Source organism: Bufo gargarizans, chromosome 1 (assembly GCF_014858855.1).
Source record: "Bufo gargarizans isolate SCDJY-AF-19 chromosome 1, ASM1485885v1, whole genome shotgun sequence".
NCBI lineage: Eukaryota > Metazoa > Chordata > Amphibia > Anura > Bufonidae > Bufo > Bufo gargarizans.
The window spans coordinates 360,333,201-360,350,535 of NC_058080.1; the positions used below are offsets into that span (position 1 = coordinate 360,333,201).

The 17,335-nt window shown below is 46.3% G+C and overlaps 1 protein-coding gene across 1 annotated transcript in view; it reads right to left on the minus strand.

The window, feature by feature from the left end:
- Positions 1–8,071, minus strand: part of DIRAS1 (DIRAS family GTPase 1) — a 30,240-nt gene extending 22,169 nt beyond the window's left edge. The window contains exon 1 of the mRNA XM_044283438.1: positions 7,808–8,071. The gene's annotated coding sequence lies outside the window, so the exon portion shown is untranslated. The remainder of the gene's footprint in view (positions 1–7,807) is intronic.
- Positions 8,072–17,335: the final 9,264 nt, after the last annotated feature.

Genomic DNA, 17,335 nt, shown 5'->3' on the forward strand with positions numbered 1-17,335 from the left:
TGCCTACAAGATATTATCACAGATGCTTGGTTTACTTTTGCAGTTCTCAAAACTGAATTTGACTCAGCAGAGATCACATGCCTCTTCTTCACAGCAAAAATGCTATAACATGAACAGATTTGAGAAAAAGACCTTAATCCTAACTTCTACAAACCTATGAATGCAGAATCAACCTAATCAAACTAATATGAAAAGTTATTCTAAAAATCTTCATCTACTTGCATATTATAAGTAATACCAGCAAGAATTAGGCTACTTTCACACTAGCGTTCGGGTTTCCGTTCGTGAGCTCCGTTTGAAGGAGCTCACGAGCGGACCCGAACGCAGCCGTCCAGCCCTGATGCAGTCTGAATGGAGGCGGATCCGCTCAGACTGCATCAGTCTGGCGGCGTTCAGCCTCCGCTCCGCTCGCCTCCGCACGGACAGGCGGACAGCTGAACGCTGCTTGCAGCGTTCGGGTGTCCGCCTGGCCGTTCGGAGGCGTGCGGATCCGTGCGGATCCGTCCAGACTTTCAATGTAAGTCAATGGGGACGGATCCGTTTGAAGATGCCACAATGTGGCTCAATCTTCAAGCGGATCCGTCCCCCATTGACTTTACATTGAAAGTCTGGACGGATCCGTCCCAGGCTATTTTCACACTTAGCTTTTTTTTGCTAATATAATGCAGACGGATCCGTTCTGAACGGAGCCTCCGTCTGCATTATTATGAGCGGATCCGTTCAGAACGGATCCGCCCGAACGCTAGTGTGAAAGTAGCCTTAGTCTTTATGTAGAAAACTATAATTTAAATCAAGCCTTACTGACTAGTGATTTAAATCAGTTTGATTTAAATCAAATCCACCCTGCTACAAACGCATTGGTCTATTCTGCAATCTGACCCAGATATAGGAAATCTGATATCTGAACGCCCCATTGTCACATACCGTCGTAGCTCAAACCTACGTGACCGATTGGTCCACAGGCTGTACCAAGCCCCTTCATCATCGCTGTGGCTGAGAAGTACCTTAATAGGTACGTTTCCATGCGTTTCTTGTGTAGCATGTGGCAATAGATTGAAGGGAACATTCTTCACCAGTTCGGTCACTGGTGAGAATTACCGGATAAGATCCTTCATTAATTGCCTATTGGTGGGGGTCATCTATTTGCTTACTTGCCAGTGTGGTTTACAATATGTGGGCAAGATGAAGCGTGAACTACGGAGGAGAGTAGGTGAGCACCTATTGGATATAAGAAACAATCGGAAAACATCAGTAGCACGTCACATATGTGATCATCATGGTGGCAATGCTAGTGGACTCAGGGTCCAGGGGATTGAACACATCAAGAAACCCATCCGTTGTGGTGACATCAACACGATGTTACTCCGCAAAAAAACCTCAATGGATCTTTAAACTACAGACAGTCAGTCCTAAAGGACTGAATGAGGCCATATCATTTGCGTGCTTAATCTGACCTTTAGTGTGGTTTTCATCCACCGTATATTTAGTGCTATTGAATAGTGGGATACTTATATGTTATTACTTGTACTCCCCTTGTACCCATTGCTTCTTTCCTGTTGACTTAAGTTGCTCATCTCCCCTTCTGTGTAACTACTTAATGTCTTATAATTGGCCCTGTACTGTTATCAATTTTACCCACACATGTATACATCCCCCGTTATACCCTGTGGTTTTCCTTGATTAATTAATCCTCTGCTGTCATGTGTTTACTGATTGCCTCCTACGGGCACACCTCATTTGTACGATGCCCACCTAATACATATGATGCCCTGCGCCGGGCGACACTTAGCCACATCTTCTATTCTCCCCCACCGATGAGCGCGCATGTGTAACATCCCGGAGTTATGTTACCAAACTCTTTTTCCCTGCTACCACATGTTAGACTACTTTCACACTAGCGTTCGTCGGTCCGCTCGTGAGCTCCGTTTGAAGGAGCTCACGAGCGGACCCGAACGCCTCCGTCCAGCCCTGATGCAGTCTGAATGGAGCGGATCCGCTCAGACTGCATCAGTCTGGCGGCGTTCAGCCTCCGCTCCGCTCGCCTCCGCACGGCCAGGCGGACAGCTGAACGCTGCTTGCATCGTTCAGCTGTCCGCCTGGCCGTGCGGAGGCGAGCGGATCCGTTCAGACTTACAATGTAAGTCAATGGGAACGGATCTGCTTGAAGATGACACCATATGGCTCAATCTTCAAGCGGATCCGTCCCCCATTGACTTTACATTGAAAGTCTGAACGGATCCGCTCAGGCATCTTGCGCACTTAGAAATTTTTCTAAGTTATTAATGCAGACGGATCCGTACTGAACGGAGCCTCCGTCTGCATTAATATGATCGGATCCGTTCAGAACGGATCCGATCAAGCGCAAGTGTGAAAGTAGCCTTAAGTGTAATTATATTGTCATTACTGTAATTTTATGTATTTTCTAGGCCTGTTTTATACTTTTGCTGTAATTTCTATGTGCACCAGCAGGTGGCAGCAGTATGTAGCAGGACCATAGCCAGTTTAGTATTGCTAGACCGGAATAGTTCATTCCAGTTTTAGCCCCCCCCCCCCCCCTCTGTGAACAGAAGTGGGCTGGTCCCATGTCCTGTCTCCTGGGGAGGAAAGGCAGTTAGGGAGTGTACCAGCCACCCCAGCTAGGGGAAGGTTGTGTTAGTTGGAGCTCCCAGAAAATAGGGATCCCAAGACAGGGACAAGCAAGCAGCACCTCCAGAACTATAGATCTCCAGGAAGAACCATTCCCTGCGAGCAGTACTGTGAGTACATATCCTGAGTCCAGGAGAAGCCAAGTTCCTCCTCAGCTAGTCAGGCCCATACCAAGCAGAAGATAGACAGAGCAGAAAATAGATACCAGCCAGATTCTCCGGGCACATAGTATAGGAGCAGAAGAGATATTGATCCCTGCCATACATTGCCAATACCTGCTGGGACCCAAGACTATTGCTGTAACTCGTATGGATTTATTCTGCATTAATAAAGACAAGTTGGATTATATCACAAGTCTGGATCTCATTTACTGCTACCAAGTTCCTCAATTACTCCTACTAGCAAAGCACTCAATTTATTGCAAGTGAGCCAGGATCCAGGAGTCCAGCCGTACCAAGGTAGGAGACACCGTTGACATTACACAGAGACACTATCCCCACTCTGGCATTCCTCACCTGGTACGTGAGTTATTACACCTTAAAGGGCCCTGCAACAGTACTCTGCGCACATTTCAATTGGCGTCACGAACAACTCATAGACTTATACACATCTATCCTGACCCACTGCATATTTGGTCACCGTACCAGTGTCCTGCTCACTGCACATGCGCTCCCCTTCCAGATGCTACTGCAATACTTCTCGCTTCAGGCAGTTGGGGGGGCGTGTCATTCTGACGAGTCCATACTCCTGATTGGCTGGCAGGGGCTAAAATTACTTTAGTCCGGCGTTCTTTCGGCTGTGCATGGCCATCACAGCGCTCAATACCTGCTGTGATTTTGGCTGCCTTTTAGTGACCTCTCTGTGATACACACTCACTTTACCAAAATCAAGAACAATAGTGAGGCTGTATACACACAGGGCACTACATTCGGGCATGTAGATGGTGTGTATCTGAGTCCCTCTATACATACCGGGTATCTTGTTAGCCTGTTATTACACTGATAAGGGTGTTTTGGCCCCCAGTATTTTAGATAGCTCAGATTCTAATAAAATTTATAATTTTCTGTTTTAACGTTCAACCAGGCTGAAAATTTGTGATTTACAAGATTTTAGTGTGTTACAAGCAAAGACATTTCTCTCTGAAAAAAACATATTACAAAGTTTCTTGTGGTCTCTTAATACTATTAATTTATGCAAAGTTGTGTGAAAAGTTGAGACACAAATAATAGTAATATAGCTGAAAATAAAGACATTATGGGGGAAATCCGTCATGGATCTGCAAAAACACTTCTGTTACAATAATACAACCGCATGCATCCTTTATAAACGGATCCTGTTGTATTATGTCTTCTATAGCCATGACGGATCCGTCTTGAACTCCATTGAAAGTCAATGGGGGATGGATACGTTTTCTATTGTGCCAGATTGTGTCAGAGAAAACGGATCCGTCCCCCATTGACTTACATTGTGTGCCAGGACGGATCCGTTTGGCTTCGCTTTGTCAGGCGGACACCAAAACGCTGCAAGAAGCGTTTTGGTGTCCGCCTCCAGCGCAGAATGGAGACTGAACTGAGGCAAACTGAGTGGATCCTTTTCCATTCAGGATGCATTAGGGCAAAACTGATCTGTTTTGGACCGCTTGTGAGAGCCCATGACGGATCTCACAAACGTAAAGCTAAAACACCAGTGTGAAAGTAGCCTTACATGTACGATGTTATCGTCAATTGCAGCAGCAGGCACCCGGCGGCTATGATGCCAGCTGTGCTTGCATACAAGGGCCATCTTCAATGTCCCAACCGCCAACGTATATATGCTACGGCGGTCGGAAACAGGTTAAATCTTACACTTTTGTCAACAAGTGCTACTTCCGTTTTTCTACACCACCCCCTAATGGAGTGAGCATGCAACTTTTTTGCAGATTTCCAAAAATATTGCAGTCATAAATCTGGAGTGAAACGAATTAAATGGGCTGTTTCACTCAGGCATTTATCATGCAGAAAACGTTAATACAAGACACTTACTAATGTATTATGATTATCCATATTGCCTCCTTTGCTGGCTTGATTCATTTTTCCATCACATTATACACTTCTGCGGGGGTTACGACCATCCTGCCATCCAGCAGCGGTGGTCGTGCTTGTACACTATAGAAAGAAGCACCGACCAAAGCACACTACCATGGTCTCGGCCACCAGAGAGGCCAGCACCTTTTGCTATAGTGCATAAGCAAGACCACCACTGCTGGACTGCAGGGTGTTCGTAACCCCTGAATACAAGCAGTGTATAATGTGATGGAAAAATGATCCCAGCCAGTAAAGGAAGCAATATGGACAATCATAATACATTAGTAAGGCTAGTTTAACACTAGCGGCAAGGAACTCCAGCAGGCTGTTCCGGCGGGTGAACAGCCTGTTGGATCCGTGCTGCCGCTAGTGCACGCATGCCCCTGGTTTACCGCTCCAGCCCCATTGAGTATAATGGTGGTGGGTCGGAGTTTTATTCCGCCCGCCTCTCGGCATGTTTGCTGTGCTGCCGCCAGAACTCCGACCACCCCCATTATAGTCAATGGGGCCGGAGCGGTAGTACGGGGGCACGAGTGCACCAGCGGCAGCACGGATCCAACAGCTGTTCACCCGTCCAGAACAGCCTGCAGGAGTCCCTTGCCGCTAGTGCAAAAGAACCCCAAGTCCCGCTACTCTGAGCCCCGTGGCCTTCTCTCTGCTTTTCCTAGGCCAGTGACATCACGTTCATTAATTATCTGGCCTAGGAGCAGCTCAACCTCATAGAAGTGACCGCCGATACCAGGCGCAGCCGCTATACAATGTACGGCGCTGTGCTTGGTAAACTGTGAGAGGGCAGAGGCGCTCACAGGAGTGACGATGCCTTCTCAAAACAGCTGATCGGTGGTGGTCTTGGGTGTTGGACCCCCACTGATCAGATACTGATGGCCTATCCAGGGGATAGCACAGGAAGTAGAATACATAGAGAGACTTCAAAATGACATCCAGAAAACCATCCTAATGTATTTAGGCAATGAAATTGATGGTGGTGACCCTTTAAGAACACCAATAATATAAAATGTGGTCTCTAATTAGGAATTGCTCTTCAAATGATGATAAAGAGCCAAAGTCTAGGCGTTCAGTGTATCCTGACAGTGAACATTAAGTCCATTATAGCAGAGATTGTACTGATGTAGCTGAGGACACCGTGAGGAGGAATAGCAGAGCCTAACTGGAGATGCGGTTCTGTTTTATCATGTGAGTCATCCAGGTCTTCTATGTGACGCATTCCTGTTGTGTGGGGGGATACCACCATAATGGGACATGCATTGCAGCACAAGTAAGCCTGACCTGTAGGAGAAGTCACGGCTAATCCAGCAATCTATAGCCAGATGACAGGACGCTGGGCCCCTTCCCACATAATGAAGAACTGCAAATGCCTGTATGATAATAACCTGCTGGCAAATACTTCACATCAGTGTATGCATAATGTGGGCTTAGAGTGGAATAACCTAGCTTTCACTGCACTATTTCATTGCAATAAAAATAAAAAATAGCAGAGGCAGCAGTCTATGATAATGGCGGAGATATGCTGAATCAGAGAACCTGTACTATACTGCTATACACGCCGAACATGGACTTGTGTGGAGAAGACCTCTCCTGCTCAGTCTCACGTTACATTGCAGACAGCATGAGGGGTCTTGGTCCAATGTCCTCCAGCCACAGGGCGAGCGGAGCACATGGTCAGTGCCCGAACTTCTGCTCAGTCAAGGGTAGTGGCGCTGTGGTCACTCCTTGCTTTACAAAGGGCACGCTCTGACCCTAATTTTAGAACAAGGTAGGTGTGTTTGAGTATACATATATAAATGATAGAGATAGATGTGAGAAATAGATATATGAGATAGATAGACAGATAGTAGATAGATGGATATTAGATAGATAGACAGGAGAGATAGACAGATAGTAGATAGATGGATATTAGATAGATAGACAGGAGAGATAGACAGATAGTAGATAGATGGATATTAGATAGATAGACAGGAGAGATAGACAGATAGTAGATAGATGGATATTAGATATATAGATACACGTGAGAAAGAAAGATAGATAGATAGATAGACAGATAGTAGGTAGATACACATGAGGTAGATAGATAGATATATATTAGATAGATAGACAGATAGTAGGTAGATACACATGAGGTAGATAGATAGATATATATTAGATAGATAGACAGATAGTAGGTAGATACACATGAGGTAGATAGATATGAGAGAGATAGATATTAGATAGACAGATAGTAGATAGATGGATATTAGATAGATAGACAGGAGAGATAGACAGATAGTAGATAGATACACATGAGATAGATAGATAGATAGACATGAGAGAGAGAGATAGATAGACAGATAGTAGATAGATGGATATTAGATATATAGATACACGTGAGAAAGAAAGATAGATAGATAGACAGATAGTAGGTAGATACACATGAGGTAGATAGATAGATATATATTAGATAGATAGACAGATAGTAGGTAGATACACATGAGGTAGATAGATAGATATATATTAGATAGATAGACAGATAGTAGGTAGATACACATGAGGTAGATAGATAGATATATATTAGATAGATAGACAGATAGTAGGTAGATACACATGAGGTAGATAGATATGAGAGAGATAGATATTAGATAGACAGATAATAGATAGACATGAAATAGATACATACATAGATATTAGATAAATATAGATATGAAATGAGATAGATTATATATGTATTGATAATAGATAGAAAGATATGAAATAGATACATAGACATGAGAGAGATAGAAAGCGATAGATATGAGATATATAGCTACATAGCATAGATAGACATTAGATAGATAATAGATAGCTATGAAATAGATAGATATGAGATAGACATTAGATAGCTATGAAATAGATAGTAGATAGACAGAGCACCTATCAGCTCTGGTACACTGCATGAGGCTTTCTCCCAGGGCTTGATGCTGGAAAATGCCACCCTCCCTTCTCTTCCCTCATGACAATGCCCACTCCCGTGCTGCAGGATTTTTGCAGAGATGCCATCACTGTAGCTGATGAGGGTAATAGTAATAATGAGGGGTGAGGATGGAAGCAGTGGTGCAGCCTCTTACCTCGTCAGTCGTGTCCTGCTCTCTGCCTCTCACAGCATTGTTCGCAGTGCTGTCGCCCGCGGGTCTCTGCAGTGTGGAGCTGCTGCCGGCTTCTCCTCCTCGCCCAGGCAGCTGTGTCTACTCTGTCCCCTCACACATGTAGCCCCTTGTGTCCTGGGCTAGGCTGCCGTGTGCAGCAGTCTGTGGGCTTGTGCTTCTGCTCACGATGCTGCTGACAGCTCCTCACACACATCCACCTCTCCTATAAAGAGCCGCACGTCCTGCTCTCCCTCATCCCTCAGTCTGTGGCACTGCACTCGGTGATTACTCATTCAGGGACACGGGCTAATTTGTCACTGATGAGCAGCCCTTCGGGTGACTCCTCAGGATTGTGCAGGAACCCGTGGGCTGCATGGAGGTATCAGAGGGAGGGATGTGGGTGAGGGTGGGCATGTGTCCAACGTGATGATGGCAGCTCGCCTAGTGCTCCTGCTTATGTTACACACCCACAGATGGATGTATGTGTGTGTGTGTGTGTGTGTGTGTGTGTATATATATATATAGCTCTTACATAATACAGACATTGACTGTTACAGCTGAGGAAAAACAAGGCCAAGAGGAGAAGACCTCCCCACATCAGTGAGGGGAGAGGATAGGCTGTAATGGTGCCTAATTGGTTTTCATTTATATGAGAAGCATGGGCTGAAGCACACTGGTGCAGGGTCTGCTGGAATACCCCCTGGGGAAGCAGCTTCCATGTGTGACCAGAGGTTATAGCTGTACATGTGGGTTATCCTCTGCATTGGTCACTCACTGGACATTGGCGCCAATTTGGGCTCATTGCGTTATTGACGTTTACCAGAGCTGACGTGCCCCGAGTCTTGAGGGCTCTCGCTACATGTGGAGAGCTTCATCAGCTTCTACTGAACGCACCAAAGCTGTCTGATGAATCCTCTATTCCCCAATGGTTATGAATCCTTTTCGAGCTGCAAATACCCGGCTGCTTGTTGCCAGAGAATGCACACAAAGGAATTAGGCCTGTCATGTTTGTTTCTGCACTGAAATCCATGCAGGGGTTTCCCCAAAAGAAAATTAGCTGAAAAGCGATTCTAGCCATACTATAATCCACGCATAAAGATATAAAGCACACATTCTGGTAAAGTAACCTGTGGCGCCAGCTCTCTTCCCTTGGGTAGAGGTTCAGCGGGCTACACAAAGTGATAACTGCTCGGGACACCATTTTGTGTAAACTGGAGAGAGGTCATCAATTGCGTTCCCAAACAGCAGTGAGCAGTGTCGGACTGGGGTACCTAGGGCCCACCTGTAAAATTATTTCTGGGGGCCCACTACATAGATATAAACAAATATTACCTGCTCACACAGCGCCAGTCAGCAGCAAGGTGTTACAAGCGGATGGATTATGGCGGCCCCTGCAGCAACTTCAAGAAGGCAAATCCCTAGGAAACGAGGCTACTGGCTCCCCTGCCTCGATGTTGTTTAGAAGACATCTCAGCCACCCAATGCATCTATAATAATAAAATGCTGAATAATCCACCCAGGTTTTATTTGCCATAGGCTGGTTGAGATGCTGTACGGTGCCTACTTATATGTAGTGCAGTCAGTCTATTGTGCCATGTGCCAATAGTGCTGGGCGTGGGGGACTAGGGGCCCACCTTGCTCAGGGGACCACCTGTGGATTCATCTGTATCCCTGTAGACCAGTCCAAGCTAGGAAGCAAGCCTCATTTTTGTCCGTGATTACAGATCCATCATGCACATTATAGTCTATGACTCTGTGAAAACCACGAAAGTTACTTCACGACAAGAGCTGCCTCATCCTCCTCTCCTTGTCAGAAATTATACAGCTGAAGAACTTTAGCTGAATCTCCATGAGAATGGAGTGCATGAGGAGACATGAAGTACAGACAGGACAGACTGTGCTAACGGAGATGGATACAAGTGCTGCCGCTCATTTACCACATTCCCACCTCTTCTCTGTCTCCTCATGAGCTCCCTTCCTACAGAGGCTCAGCTGAAGATTTTATCAGCTGTATTCAGGATTATAATTCCTGACAAGTAGCAGACGAGGATGAGTCAGCTCTTTACCTTAGTGTTGTGAAGTATCTTGTCCTCCTGTGTGATTAGGACAGGTTTTGTGTGCACTAATAGGATGGCGGCCATTTCATTTCTCCTAATGATTGCTCCCTAGACAAAACGAGCCATTAGAACTAATGAAAGGTATTTGGGAATACATTTATAATAAAGTAATATTTATGTATTTTTTATTTTCTTAATTCCTGGAGAACCCCTTTAACAAGACAGGTTCCACTCAGAACAAGCCTCACCATGGTTGACCAAAGAAGATGAGTGCACGTGCACAGCATCATATCCAGAGGTTGTCTTCTCAAAATAGACGTATGAGTGCTGCCAGCATTGCTGCAGAGGTTAAAGGGGTGGAGGTTCAGCCCGTCAGTGCTCAGACCATATGCTACACACACTGCATCAAATTGGTCCGCATGGCTGCCATCCCATGAGGCGTTAGCGGTATGACGTAGCGGAGCAGCTGCGTAGGCGTACCGCACGTCCGCATGGGTACCGCCTCCATACTCGTCTGCCTCGGCCCGGCGTCTCGGCGTCTTGGCCCTTTCACCTGCCTTGCTTTCTCCAGCGCGGTCTATTGAAACCGGACCGTAGCTGGGAATTATCGAAGCCTGTCAAGTTACCGGGCGGCAGCTGTGTTGTGCCCCTGGTAAAGTTGTGCTATTGATTGAGGTGACCCTGGGAACAGCGCCCGCCTGACGCCTGCTCGTAAACTGAGGGAACAGATCCAAAAAAGATCATCGGGAGCCGTCCGCTGCAAGGTGGGACTGCTGATTACAGATGACCGGTGGCGGAGAGACATATACCGCAAGGCGATGACATATCTGGACGGCCGGCTGGCTGAAAACTGGTGAGATCGCTCCTGTGCCAAGCTACCCACTGCCACCCCTTCCTACTAACCAACGTCTCACATTCTAACCCTGCGTGTATGGAAGGCTGTCGCTTGCTTGATTCAGTTCTTTTGACTATTGGTTGACTACTGGCTGCCGTGCTGGCTGGGGGTATGACTCCGGTATACTCCGTTGAATTGGCCATACGGGACGACCCTGTATCAATTCCCGGTGAAGTTGATGGTTGGTGAAAGAGAGCTGGAATCCTCACATCTTTCTGATACAGGGGTGTGAGCCAATCGGGCGGTCGGCCTCTATGTGATCCTATGTGACTCCCTTACTCCTTGTCGATCTAATCCCTCAACGGCTCAATGGCTGCAGCCTATATATATTCCCCTACGGTGAATGTACACTGACTACGTGGCTGCAGAAGAGCGTAACCACAGGAGATTATGGGGGCCCATTGCCTGATATTTTCCTCTATAATAAGCTAATAGAGGTTCCCCGTATGGCGTCGCGCCGAGTTTGATTGGATTGGCTGGACTGTCCCCGCGACAACCTTTTTTGGAGACTACCTCCCATTACTCTGAAATCTCAGGGAAGGAAGGATACGATCGGCTGACTTCAATCTGGGGTCCAAACGGTTATTAGGCCTAATCGGGGTATACGTGGAGAGCGGCGAAGGGGTCTGCGACCCTCTTTACTTACCGACTCCTTTTGTACCATTGATATGAATAGGTGTCTAGTCTCTGTTTACACTCCTTTTTACACGCTGCTATGTAAATAACTGCTGTTGCCTTTGCATATGTATATGTCCCAAATAGGTGGATATTGCTATACCCCTCTTAAAAGGGTTCGGACAAATTAATGCTGGGTATGCATATAATTTCACTCTGTTAATGAGTAGACATAAGCAAAAAAAACAGATGTTGAAACGGTGCTAGGATATTCGCGACAGGGGGCGATACTGCGAGAGCGCTCGCCTCTGGAATAGTCCACCTTTCATATTCCTCCCCCACTTGCTCAATACGGTGTATCCAGGTTTGATAGATTTCAAATATGCCTCCTAAATATAACAGGAGATCTGGGGGTATGGGATCCCCTAGGGCGGGTGATGGTAATAGTCCACAGGCGAGAATGGATAAATATCTAAAATCGCCTCCACCTAAACAGAGGGGGGGGGGGGGGGGAAATACCTGAGCCGGTGGAAATACAGGCAGACCCACCAGTACAGACAGAACAGTGTATGAGATTTGACACGATTGAGAATAAATTAGTGGACATACTATCGGCAGTGCAGATCACCAACCAATCAGTTCTAGATGTCTCCACCACCGTACAGACACTACAGACTGAGCTTATTCTCATTAGAGAAGACATGAACAAAATTAGGGCCGGCATCTCACTGGTAGAAACCGGGTTATCCAAGGTCCAAATAGAACAGCGACAGATGTAAAAAAAAATAGATGAATTTGATAAAGAAAATAAACGGATTAATGCAAGATTGACCGATATGGAGGATAGAGCACGCCGTAACAATCTTAGAATAGTGGGTCTCCCAGAGGGGGTAGAGGGGGGGAACCCCGCGGCGTTTATGCAAAAATGGCTGATTGAAATGCTGGGATCTTGCGGAGATACTCCTGCACTCTGCGTGGAGAGAGCGCATAGAATCCCTGCAAAAAAGACTCCGCCGGGTGGCCCCCCTCGCGCCCTCTTAATTAGGATATTATCCTCTAGTGACAGAGATTGGGTGCTCCGACGCAAGCGGGAACTAGCAGAGACTATCCTTGATGGCCATTTGATACAGATATACCCCGACTTTTCCAAGGATACCCAAAATAAGCACAGGGAGTACTTTGATATTAAAAAAAAGATTACGGGATGGAAACATCAAATATTCTATGCTATATCCGGCCAAGCTAAGAGTGGTGTATAGAGACACCGTAATGTTTTTCCATTCACCTAGAGAAACCTTAGAATGGTTAGATACTGTTAGGGATTAGACGTCGGGCTTCGGTTGATGTGGCAGGAGACTGACCTAATGTAGGGGGCGGGGGAATAGCAGGGGCGGCCCATGGACGGATGGGCGAAATGTAAGAGGTTGACAACGATGCTTTGCATCAGTGAACCAGTAAGGGGGATACGATGGGGTGGGGGCCGGGTGGGGTGGGGTGGGGGCCGGGGGGGGTGGGGGTGGACCCTGGCCTGGTTGTGGTTGCCTTTGGGGGGCGATGGACGCCTCCTTTATAACTCATAATATGACCAATAATAGAATTATGATATGGAATGTGCGTGGACTGGCTGATAGAACGAAACGGGTAGTGGTTTTTGAATTGATTAATCGACATCTCCCTGCAGTAGTGGCCCTACTGGAAACGCATGCTACACCAAATATTCCAGAATATTTAATAAAGAGATGGGCAGGGCATCAGTTCCACTCCGGCTTTTCGCCATATTCCCGCGGGATCAGTGTGTATGTACATCAAAGCATTGACTTTACCCTGCTGGACCAGCTGATTGATAGAGATGGGAGATTCATCTTCCTCTATGCTCAATGGAACGGCAGAAAGTGTGTCCTGGCCTTCTTGTACATCCCGCCACCGTTCACAATGACAGTCCTAAAGCAGCTGGCGCTTTTTCTGCATAATAGAGAGCGGTCTCCGGTATTAATATGCAGTGATTTTAACTGCGTACTGGACCCGGCACTGGATAGAATTTCAGTTGCCCGGAAAAGTGCACAGGGAAAACACGCCCTATTTCGAGGGTTTTGTGAGGAGATAGGATTAACAGATGTTTGGAGATGGCTTTATGGTAACAAACAGGTGTTCTCTTGTTTTAGCAAAGCGTATAGTGCCATGTCCAGGATTGATATTGCTTTGGCCAATGGTGAGATGCTTGACTCCATCTCAAAAATGACATATGAGATTCACGGCATCTTCGACCATTCACCGATTCTACTGGTGATGAAGACCGGACAACAAGCCGGTATTAGTAGGTCGTTCAGATTGAATGAACACTGGCTAACCATTTTAAATGACTCTGTAGGGATTGATAAAGAACTCACACAATTTTGGCAAGAGAACATTGGTACAGCACATGTCCACTATGTCTGGGATGCCATGAAGGCATTTATGCGCGGGCTATATTTTTCCAGGATAAAAAAGAAAAAAAATGATTTTTTTGAGGAGCAAAAAAAGTTGGAGGTAAACATTGCATATCTGGAGGGTTGTATCCGAGTACAGAATGATGCGAGTACACGCACCAAGTTAAAATCCGCTAAAGATCAATATACTACCTTTATGAGGAAAAAAGCTCAGAATCAACTATTTTTTATGGGATATAAAGACTTTTGCGAGGGAGGCACTCCGGGTAAGCTATTGGTCTCTATCATCGCGAATCAAAAACCCCCTAAAAAAATCAGACAAATACTGGCAGGTGATGGGCGTAGATTGGAAAGAGGAGTGGAGATGGAGGGAGAGTTTTTTAAATATTTTGATAATTTGTATCGCTCTGGTGTGGTGGATGCAGGACCCCAGATAGATGATTTTCTAGAACAGGTTAAGATCCCGGTGCTGTCGGACTCGGACCCCTTGAGCGCCCCCATTTCTTTGGAGGAGCTACAGGCGGCCTTGCAAGAGACCCGGAGCTCCTCGGTGCCCGGATCGGATGGGCTCCCATTTGGCATATATAAGTGCCACGCGGGGGTGCTCCTGCCCGGACTATTACAGGTTCTGAATGAATCTAGTAAATGTGGAAAGCTGCCCCCGTCTCTGACTGAGGCAACGGTCACACTGATCCTTAAGAAGGGGAAAAACGGCAATAAAGTTGAGGACTATCGCCCTATATCGCTGCTCAACGCGGACTATAAAGTAATTGCAAAAGTTCTCTCCAACAGGTTAAAAAAAAGTAATAACCCGCCTGGTCCATGTAGACCAGACCGGGTTTATTCCCGGGTGACAGATACAGACCAATATACGTCGGACCATCCTTAATATTCAGATTGGAGGGGGGGGGAGGACCGCTCCATCCTGTCATTGGACGCCGCCAAGGCGTTCGATCGGGTGGAGTGGTCCTTCCTCTGGCGTGTTATGCATAGGATGAATCTGGGCCAGGAATTTATTGGATGGGTCAAATTGCCATACAGTGATGCAACGGCCAGAATTAAGGTTAATGGGGTGCTCACCCCCGCCGTTTCCCTAAAGCGGGGGACACGTCAGGGGTGCCCCCTCTCTCCACTCCTCTTTTCAATCTTTATGGAACCCTTCGCCTGCAGGATACGGGCTGAACCTTGTATAGTGGGCTTTGGGGGGAGAGGGACGGATGACAAGATCTGCTTATATGCAGACGACGTGCTACTCTACCTGAATGATGGATGGAGAAGCGTCCCCGATGTTATGCGGATAACAGAGGAATTCGGTAGAGTTGCCGGATACGAGATAAACTGGGCAAAGTCTGTACTCTTCCCCCTGAATCGGATGCCTCCCCCGAACGACCTCAGGGTCAGAATTATTGCTCCAACAGACCATTTAGATTATCTTGGGATAAAAATTAGCAATACCATTAGGGATTATAATAAGCTAAACATTACCCCTTTAGTTGGGAAGATAAAAGAAAAAATAAGGATTTGGCAGAAACTTCCGCTTTCGCAGATTAATAGGATCGCGCTGATTAAAATGGTTCTGCTGCCTTGGATATTGTACACGGTTAGCTCTTGTCCTGCCTGGATTGAGGACAGTGTTTTCAATCTGATTGATCGCTTGATAAATGACCTGATATGGGGCAGAAAAAGGGTCCGTATTAAATTACAATATTTGCGAATGGCGGCTAGTAATGGAGGCCTAGGCCTGCCCCATTTTCAAATATACTATCTGTGTGCACAACTACAATGGTGCGTTAACACTGAGGATGGAGCACTACTATCCCATATTCTAGGGCAACGACAACAGCACACATATAATATATTCAGTATACTGGAAACCGGGCTTCTTCAGCGCGCGGATTATTCCTGCCCCATTGGGGCCGCGCTACAGAAGGCCTGGAATAAAATCAAGGTACTGATTCAGGCTCCTCAAATTCTGGACTTCTCCCCTTTATGGGATAATCCTGCGTTAACAGAATTCCTGACACTTAATGAAAATGAATATTGGACCCGAAGAGGTATCACATTAGTTTCACACATATACACGAAAGGGAAAATTAAATCAATAAGGGAACTGATTCAACAGACACCAATAACTGCATTAGAACACTATAGATACTGTCAATTACAACACGCATTAGCATGTACGCTTAAAAAAACACCTTTGATAATAGCCACCCAGAGGTTTTTATTATTTTGCTATAACATAGTCGGGAATAAAGTCAAGATTTCACTAATATATAGGAGATTTATTGAGGAATTAAGCACTGTCACAAAATTTAAAAGTGTAGATAAATGGAAGGTGGACATAGGGGAATGTAACCCTTCACAATGGCAAGAAATATACCAAAACATCAAGAAGGCTTCCCTCTCACGACAACACCGACTGATACAATTTAAAATAATACACCGCTTATATGTTACCCCGAGCCTCTTATCCAAAATGTATAGCAATAAGGGTCTAGAATTTAGCTGTCTGAAATGCTCCCTTGTAGCCGCAGGGCTTGTACACATGCTGTGGGACTGCCCCGCTATTAGGATTTTTTGGGACAGCAGCTCTCCCTAGACTTCTATGCCCACATTCAGACCCTTAAGGTGGGAATGAACGTGTCCTCGTGCCTAGGCTGAAGATTCCCTAAAATCCTGAAGATGGTGAAAGGGGGAAAGAGGCAGCCTGCTCCCTCAGGACCTGGAGGGGGCAGGCGTCTCTCTAACAGCCTAGACAGACAATCACAAGAAAACAAAACCAACTTATCTTGTACTGAGCAGGAACAGCAATCCTTCCCTCCTCTGAACAAGGCAGAAGCTATAACCCGCACAGGACACTGGGAGTGGGCGTAATTTAAACTCATACCAACAACCCCACCCAGTGCACCTGAAGAGTGGCGGATACAGCTCAACTCCAAAACAATAACGAAAGGCTACACATGTGCTGCTAACCTAGCAGACCTCCGCACATGACCTGAGCAGGGCATGACACATGTCTTGTGGTCTGATGAGACCAAGATAAACTTATTTGGTTCAGATGGTGTCAAGCGTGTGTGGTGGCAATCAGGTGAGGAGTACAAAGATAAGTATGTCTTGCCTACAGTTAAGCATGGTGGTAGGAGTGTCGTGGTTTGGGGCTGCATGACTGCTGCCAGCTGTGAGGAGCTACAGTTCAGTGAGGGAACCATGAATGCCAACATGTACTGTGACATACTGAAGCAGAGCATGATCCCCCTCCCTCCGGAAACCAGGCCGCATGGCAGCATTCCAACATGATAACGACCCTGAACCTACCTCCAAGACGACTACTTCCTTGCTAAAGAAACTTAGGGTAAAGGTGCTGGAGTGGCCAAGCACGTCTCCAGACCTAAACCCTATTGAGTATCTGTGGTGCATCCTCAACCGGAAGGTGAAGGGGTGCAATGTCTCTAACATCCACCAGCTCTGTGATGTCGTCATGGAGGAGTGGAAGAGGATTCCAGTGGCAACCTCT